Genomic DNA, 8311 nt, shown 5'->3' with positions numbered 1-8311 from the left:
TGTCATCAGAGCAAAGCTGCACTGTGACAGACATAAAGAGAGGAATGTTTGACATGAAGTTAGACACTAAAAAGGTAAGCGCTCCATGTCTGATATAAGATGAAGAGTTAATAATTAAGAATAAATGACATACTGTAAATAATTGCCAATAAAAATCATATATTATAAAAATTAGCAGCCACAATGATAACAGAATATTTATACAGGGATGTATAAAGACCGCAAGGCTTTCTTTTTAAGGACAACCTGTTCACACTCACAGTATAACCACAGTCTGATCTGTTGGCCAAGTTGGGAGCTAAGGTGACAGAGAGGTAAGTGCTGTCCTTCTACTCTGCTTATCCCAACTGTACCAGCAACCTTTCTGTTCTTTAACACTCAGGCCAGTACAGGCTGGTGGTCAGTTTCCACAGGGACAAACTAGCTGTACACCCAGTTAATTAATCTTTAGTGAGCAAACATTAGACAGAATTGGTCTTTTTGTGCATATTGTGTTTCTGTGTCACGTATGCCATCTTTGTACAGGAGATGCATTTATGACACAGGTGTACTGAGGGTGCACGCCAGTCTGCACTGTATTTCAGTAAACTAAACTGTTCAACCAAAGAATGACAGAATTACATTACATGATTACCAAATAAAGTTAAGTTGTGGTTTCACTTTCCTCCTTGCTGACTGGCTTGCCTGTGTCAATCTTTCAGATAAACTACAGATTTGACCTGCAGCGCTCTATCGGTCTGAATGGAGTATTAGTGCCCATATTGTGGAGCAGCACAGGTAAGTGACTGGTTTGTTGACTTTGTAGTAAGACAAGACTTTCTTTTTAAGTTGCTCTTGCTGAGGAGGAAGAAGAGCAGGTAGAAGATGTCCAAAAACCTGAGAGCTGTCCTCCCGATGAGGAGGAAAAAAATGTTTTCCCCTCCAAACTGAATTTGTTCTAGGTATGCCCTACTGTTACGATGAAACCAGAGTTGACGTTTCTAGGTCAGATCAGATGGCAGATGATAGACAAATGTGTAATGCAACACACCGCTCAAAAACCTGCCCCACATTATTCCTATACATCAGTCCTAAATCATTATGGAGAAAGATAGTTTCTCTATCTTTAGTCTCTCTGTTGTGCGGCTTGCTCCGATCCACTGTGTTTGTTTTCCATTTACTATAATCCAAAGTGTCGGTATTTGACGACCTGGGAATGAAACAAAAACAAACTCTTTCTCCTGACCCCACCTTCAAAACTTGAATATGCTCCCAAATGCCTTTAAGGGCAACCTTAACAAACTGAACCAAACATATGTGAAAGCACCTTGCAGCTTTTCATCTTTCACTGAATACTTGTGTAAGGAAGTCAATCTGGAATGCTATGCTAATATTTCTTATAAAACCAGTTGAGAAAACCTGGCTAAATAGCATCAGCCTGTAAACCAAACATCTTTAATGTGAGGCAATGTTTCTGTTAAGCCTTATTACTTCTACAGTAGATATATCAAGGTGTGATTAATATCTGATGTCATAAATATGCATAGCTATGTTTGTGCTACTTACAGTGTCATTAAAGTCTAACTGTCCTGAGCCCCTCATAACATCATCAAAATGTTTCTGTCCTCTCTTGGATTCTAGTTTGTTTTCATGAACAAATGTATTATTATAATATTAATATAATATTAATAATAATATTATTAATATTACTCAGCATTAATAGAAGAAAATAAGAACAACCCTAGGTTCCTCTTCAGCACTGTAGCCAGGCTGACAGAGGATAGTCACAGCGTCTATTGGCCATGTATCCCATGAGACGTTATGAGCAATGACTTCATTGACACTTCTGTTTATAATAAAATGATTAGTGATTAGAGAGAAAATTAGTCCACCAAATACCCTCAACTAGGTATGCGGTGTAGCTTCCAAAGATCAGAAACTTGTAACTAATGGCAACCTCAGATTTATAATTTAGAATGTGTTTTGCTGCTACCAGTCCTTCATCAGCTTAACTTCCAATAATTCTCTTCACCGAAGCCATCAGACCTGTCTGTTACGATCACCATCCCAACTAGGCTGCTTAAAGAAGTTGTACCCTAATTGGCACTTCTGCGGTTAGCTACGACGTGATGAGGTGGTGGTAAATCCTTTTTTGTGAGTGCGCGACATAATGTACCACAGTCTTTAAGTAGCTGTAATTAAACCCTTCTTTAAAAGCCCACTCCGACCAGGGTTCGTTGAGCCACACATAGACCCATTTCTAACCCTCCCTTCCCTCTAAGATTCTGAAAAAATAGTTGCCAAAACTCAGTCTGTGTTGACTTTCTCGTACATAGAGAATAATTTAGTTGCAGGATTTTCAGTCCAGGATCATCAACAGCACAGACCTACAGGCTCTGGTTTAACAGTTAAGCAACTGGCACCTCTGATTGCTTGCTGAAAGTGGACTTGTCTCCTGTACCTTAGTGCTGCATTTTGACACCACTTGACCATCAATTATTCTCTTTCACAAAAGCTTGAGCATTCAAATTGGCATTAACAGGAGACCGCACTAAGCTGATTTAGGTCCATTTAGCAGATCCGTTCACAGTTCTGTACAGGTTTAACGATGAATCTTCAATACAATCCTACAGTTAGTCAAGTTCCACACAGGGTTCTGTAACTTGGCCCAGATACTAGTGTTACTGTCCCGCGCCCCTGGAATATGCTCCCTTTTAGGCAAACAATTATTAGGAATCAGTCCATTGAAGCGCGTGTCCATTGCTATGCAGATTGCATACGCAGTTCATATTCTTACTCGATCACCAGGCCCGATGAAAATTAATCAATCTTATCTAAATTACAAACATGTCTTAAGATATAACAATCCTGGGATGAACTTGCAACTTTCTGATGTTAAACTTTCAGAAAAAAACGAACAATTACTTATACTTGGCCCCAAAGAACCTCAGAACTCGACGTGGTCTAAACGATTATAGCGTACCTCGTAGAGGCATTACTTTGGCCTCTAGTGCCACTGTCAGTTATCTTTGATCAGGACTTGTCCATTAATTCCCACATTTAAGCAGATCTCAGGATGCCTTCTTTCATCTTATGTAATATTACCAAAAATTAGAACCACAGTCCTGTCACAGAAAGATGACAGAAACAATTCGTAATCCATGCATTTGGCTTACTTCAGGCTGCATTTACTGCAACTCTTTCATTATCAGGTTTGGCCCTAATAAGTCCTTTAAGACGCTCCAATTGAATTTTCAAAACGCTGCAGCACGAGTACTGACAGGAAATCCTGCTACTAGCTTCCTACACTGGCTCCCTGTAAATTTAGAATTAGAATTTAAAATTTTCCTCACGTGTTACCAAGTTCATTGTTCCAATTTTTAATGTATGGTTAGTTTCGTTTATGCCAATTTTTAAGGAAATTCCCTCAAGGAGGAATTAAGAAGTTGAATTGAATGCATGTCCAACTCTTTAGGCATCGCTCTTTTTCCCCAGTCAGTTTCTCCTGGCAACAAGTCTACCATTTAATTTGGTTCAGCTTTTTTTTACTTTTTTCGTCCATTTTGTCTTGAAACTTCAACGCGTTACAGCACCTGTTAATAAAGGTTGTGAAATATGAATTGTTTTATGTATTGTGTTTAGTGTTAATTTTATTGTTTTTCAAGTAGGTTATGGAGGACATTTAAAGCGCCTTCATTTATTAGTTTACAAAAGCATTTTTTTATAGTTACAATAAGCATTGTTTATTTAAAGTCCCATTGATTATGCAAGTCTATTTTTTATTCTTGTTCAGCTATGGAACCAATAACATTGCTTGAACCACATCAGAGCTCGGGAGACTGTGGCTTACGAGGTAGAGCCAGGTCGTCCACTAATCGGAAGGTTGTCTAGTTCTTGTTATCCCGAGGGAAATTCAAGCATCCAGTAGCAGCATACAAACGATACATTTGATCATTACATTAATTAAAAGTAACTATGTGCAATTCAAATGAGGCTCCCAAGACCTCCCTATGTTGTTGTGCTACAGCTTCTGTTCACCTTCTTCTGTATCCTTCTCCTCTCTCAGATGGACCTGAGTTTCCCCCTGTACGCTCTTCACTCGCTCTGTCACCATCCTTGAATGCCCCTCTTCTTTTCTGTTCAGGATGTTCTGACATTATGGTGATCCAGGGGTTGTTAAGCAGCGTACCAGTTCCTAGTGGAACCCACAACACGCATCAAAGCTCAGGTAGTCAGGTAGTGCAGTGTGTGACCCCCTCATGTCCTCAGCATGTCTTCCTGCTGGACGCTCCATTTCAGTACATTCAAAGCAGCCCTCAGAGCCTCCATTTCCTGAAGGAGCGTTATTCTGACGTTCTTAACTTTGGATCTGTGGTTTGTACTGTGGCGTGAGCAGGACCAGGTTATGGTCAGACTTTCCCAGTGGGGGCAGAGGAGTGGCAGTGTAAGCTTCCCTCACGTTGGCATACAGGAGGTCTAATGTCCTGTTCTTCCTGGTGGGGCAGTCTACCAGGAAGAAAGTCCAGTGTGACATGGTTAAAATCCCCGGAGATTGCGATGAATGCGTCTGGATGTTGTGTTTGCAGTCTTGATAAAACAGCCAGGTAAGTCAGCTAGAGATAAAAAAAAAAGGTTTCTGAAAAAAGAAGGGTTGTCCTCATTTGGTCCATATACATTTACAAGGTTTAACCTGACTGAAAATATTTAACACTGAACAACAAAGTATCTCCGATATCTGTCTTCATCTACACTAATGAGATGAAATGGCAGGGAATTATGTATTAGAGTGGTCACCCCACGGGAGTGGGAGCTGAAGGAGGTGGAGAAAACTTGTCCTGGCCATCTTCTCCTAACTTTAATTACGTCTTCAGATGTTAAATGTGTCTCCTGAAGAAAGACAATCTTAGCTTAAGATGTTTGATCCTTCTCATTACTTGCTTGTAAGTCTGTTTAAGTCTCTCACATTCCAAGAGATGAAATGAAGTTCAGGTGACATGTCATACTACAATGTGATTGTGGGTCAGGATGAGTTTGGTGGAATAAAAAGGAAAAACATTCAAAAGAAATGAAAATATGTGCCTATGAACAAGAAAAAGAACACAACAGCACATTTCCCCAAACAAAATACATACATCCCTCCGCTGTTGTACACTTCCAATTGGCTCATAAAAACATCCTGGCTACGGAGTTGCGTTGGTCCACCCATGAACAACATGCCAAGCGATCATGACAGCTCCATGCAAAAACATTTTAAATTAACATAGCAATCGGATATATATGTTTTGCAATACCGGACAACAAAAGTCTCTAAACAGTCCAGGAACAAGTACCAGTATTGTGTGTGTCCATATTAAACACCAGCCTACCGCTGCTCCGTGTCCGAAGATAATTCACTTGCCTCTGGGTGAGTTGGATATCTGGACTTCAACTGTTGCACAAAAGCCTCCGCTTCTGGTGCCGCGTCGAAGATGTGCCGCCTTCCCTTGAACGTCACAAGGAGTTTGGCTGGGTGAATTATTCCGTAACGCAGGTCATTGATAGGGAGTGAAGCCAGTTCCCTCTTTGCTTAATCAAACACTGTGCTTGAGTAGGTCAGCAGAGATGTCAGGAAAAAACATTTTATTTTGAAAACAAATATTTTCCCTTTGCGCCTGGCAGCTTTTATTACTTGTACCTTGCATCTGGGTCACATATTGGTTGGCTGATCCCTTTCCTTGTTGTTCAGTCTGCCAACTCGATCAGCAGTGGCCCAGGAAAGTTGTGTCTACCAAGAGTTTCAGGGATCCACTTTTCCAAAAAAGCACACATTCACTCCTTCAGTTGACTCGGGAAGCCCCACCAGGTGGAGATTAGAGCGGTGCGCTCAGTTTTCCCAGAATTAGCAACGAAGCTAGCTAGTTTGGTTGGACTAGAGTCATCTTGCGATTTAGTGGAATATTTCGGAGGTTTGACTCACGGTTTCTTTGACATTTTTGTCAGTTTGAAGGTCTTCTTCTTCTTCTTCTTCTTGGCAATAGTATTTCCATTTATACGTATTATAAAGTAAGCAAGATACTTTATTCTTTTAAAATACCACACAGTTCATACATTTCACACAATTAAACTCAAATACCACCCTTGTCAATCTCCACCATTAGGGGCCACCACATGCTAATTGTTCACAGAGAAGTTCAGTAGCTACACATTTAAAAAAAAAGCACAGGAGCCTAATTTTCTAATTTACAGCAACCCAAACAGCACTGTCCAAGAGTAAAAAAAGAAATAAGAATATACTTTAGCAAGCACTACTGTGATCTACTTACACCATTTCTTGATGTAAGCTATTTTTTCATAACATTTGTAACAAATTATGCTTTTAAAAAGGGGAAGGCAAAATCAGCGTGTAGCAAGACTCGCTAATACCAAGGGTTCACTCAGCACACGGACCACAACAGAGATTAACAAGCAAGACAACTTTGTTACTACTGTCAGCCGCACACACTATTGAGACAGCTTAACTCACTTCCAAAGTCCATGAAGGTTTCCTGTGTCTCTTATTAAGGCAGTTTTTCCTTGCCCCCGTCGCCAACTGCTTGCTCATGATGGTACTGTTGGGTCTCTGTAAATAATGTTATAAGGAGTTCGGTCTAGACCTACTCTATTTGAAAAGTGTCCCTGAGATAACTTCTGTTATGGACATTGGCGCTGTATACAAATAAATTGAATTGAATTGAATCAGAGGCTTTCTCCTGCCAGTGTTTCCCACCACGACACTGCATGTGACAGTGATGGACAGCTTGACAGCCTCACAAAAATATTGCCATCGCCCCCTAGTGGCTTGCTGCAGTACAGGTAATATGAGTCTGTTAACACTGACAGAAGCTAAAAAATAACATAAATTTGGAATGAAAATTAGATTAGTATATCAAATAATAACATATTACTCAGGATACAATAGTAATTTTATTTTATTTTACGAGCATCTGGCCCTCACAGTGTCTGCAGAGATAAATTGCATTTAAATAAATCTCCCTGTGCTAGTTGAAGATTAAGATAAAGGCAGAAATACAGCCTGGGTTATTCAAGATCTTTGCTGGGAGATAGGGAGATTGGGAGATATTATGACAAATCACCAAAACATGAATTAAAAAGATATATAGAGATCCCAGCAGGCAGCTGCCCAGAGAATTACACTAAAACTTGATTTCCCCTTTTTCTGATCCAACTCTCAGATTATTTCGCAGCCAGCGAGCAGCTGTGTCAGACTGAGGCAGAGGCTGCATGGTCACTGCTGAATTAATCTCATCTCACAGAAGCAGAGCGGGGGAAAGTGAATATGACTAACGTGAAGCTTACATAAACCACGGTGTGTTCTGCAAAATATCATTCAGTGACCATGACCCCAAAAAAGGATTTTCACCTAATTTCACCTGGTATGACGCACTAAAAGCAACTAACAAGGCCTCGGGATAGACAGGGACTCAATTACTGATAAAATTCATAAACTGAGTAGTAGACAACATTTTCCCTGCATTCACACCTTGTTCATAAAAGCTGAAGTTATATGCCTCCACAGTATTTTTGTTTTGTGTGACATTTGTATGAAGTAGTATCCGAGAGAGATGTACAAAAATAAATAACATCACAGGGCAGATGAAGCCAAAATTCTACCGGGCATGTCATAGACCGCCTTCCTCCTCACCTGTTCACCTCAGCCATCTCAGTACTTTTCTACTTACCTGCCCCTGCTCCACCCTGCCACGCCTCCTTATCAGTCTCTCTGCTCACCTGTGCACACAAGCTGTTACTGACCATCTTCTCTCCTGTGAGTTTTCGTGGTTCAGAGACTCTGATCGTATTGCCACACACCGTTGTGTGCGCACACTCACCTGCCGGCTCTTCGACTCCCCGACTGGCTGCGACTCTCCCTTGCCTGTCCCCTGTTATTTGTTTGAATCGTTAATTGGCTCTTCTGGTTTTGGACCCCCTGCCTCCTCAACTACGTCTCCTGCCTGCTCCTCTACTGGTTCTCCACTTTACCCTGAGCCACCTCGTGAGTACAGAAAACCTTCATCTGAACTGTACACACCGGAGCTCCGGTTCGGCTCCTGCAAAAGACTGAGGGTTAACAGCCCGAAGCCAGAATTGAACATTATTGTTTGCCGTTTGCTTGCTTGCTTTGTTTGTTCCACAAGCTGAAAATAAAGGTCCTTACCGACTGTCTGCCTACTTAAGTGTGCTGCATTTGGGTTCTAAACCGACCCGTTACAGGGCATGGCGTTATACCAAATTACTTTCCGGGATGAGGATTGGCTGATTGACTCTTGACTTGGTGCCACGGGTGTGAAATTTG

The sequence above is a fragment of the Morone saxatilis genome, unplaced genomic scaffold (assembly GCF_004916995.1).
Source record: "Morone saxatilis isolate NCDOM2014 unplaced genomic scaffold, NCSU_SB_2.0 Contig11, whole genome shotgun sequence".
Taxonomy (NCBI): domain Eukaryota; kingdom Metazoa; phylum Chordata; class Actinopteri; family Moronidae; genus Morone; species Morone saxatilis.
This window is presented reverse-complemented; position numbering follows the sequence as displayed.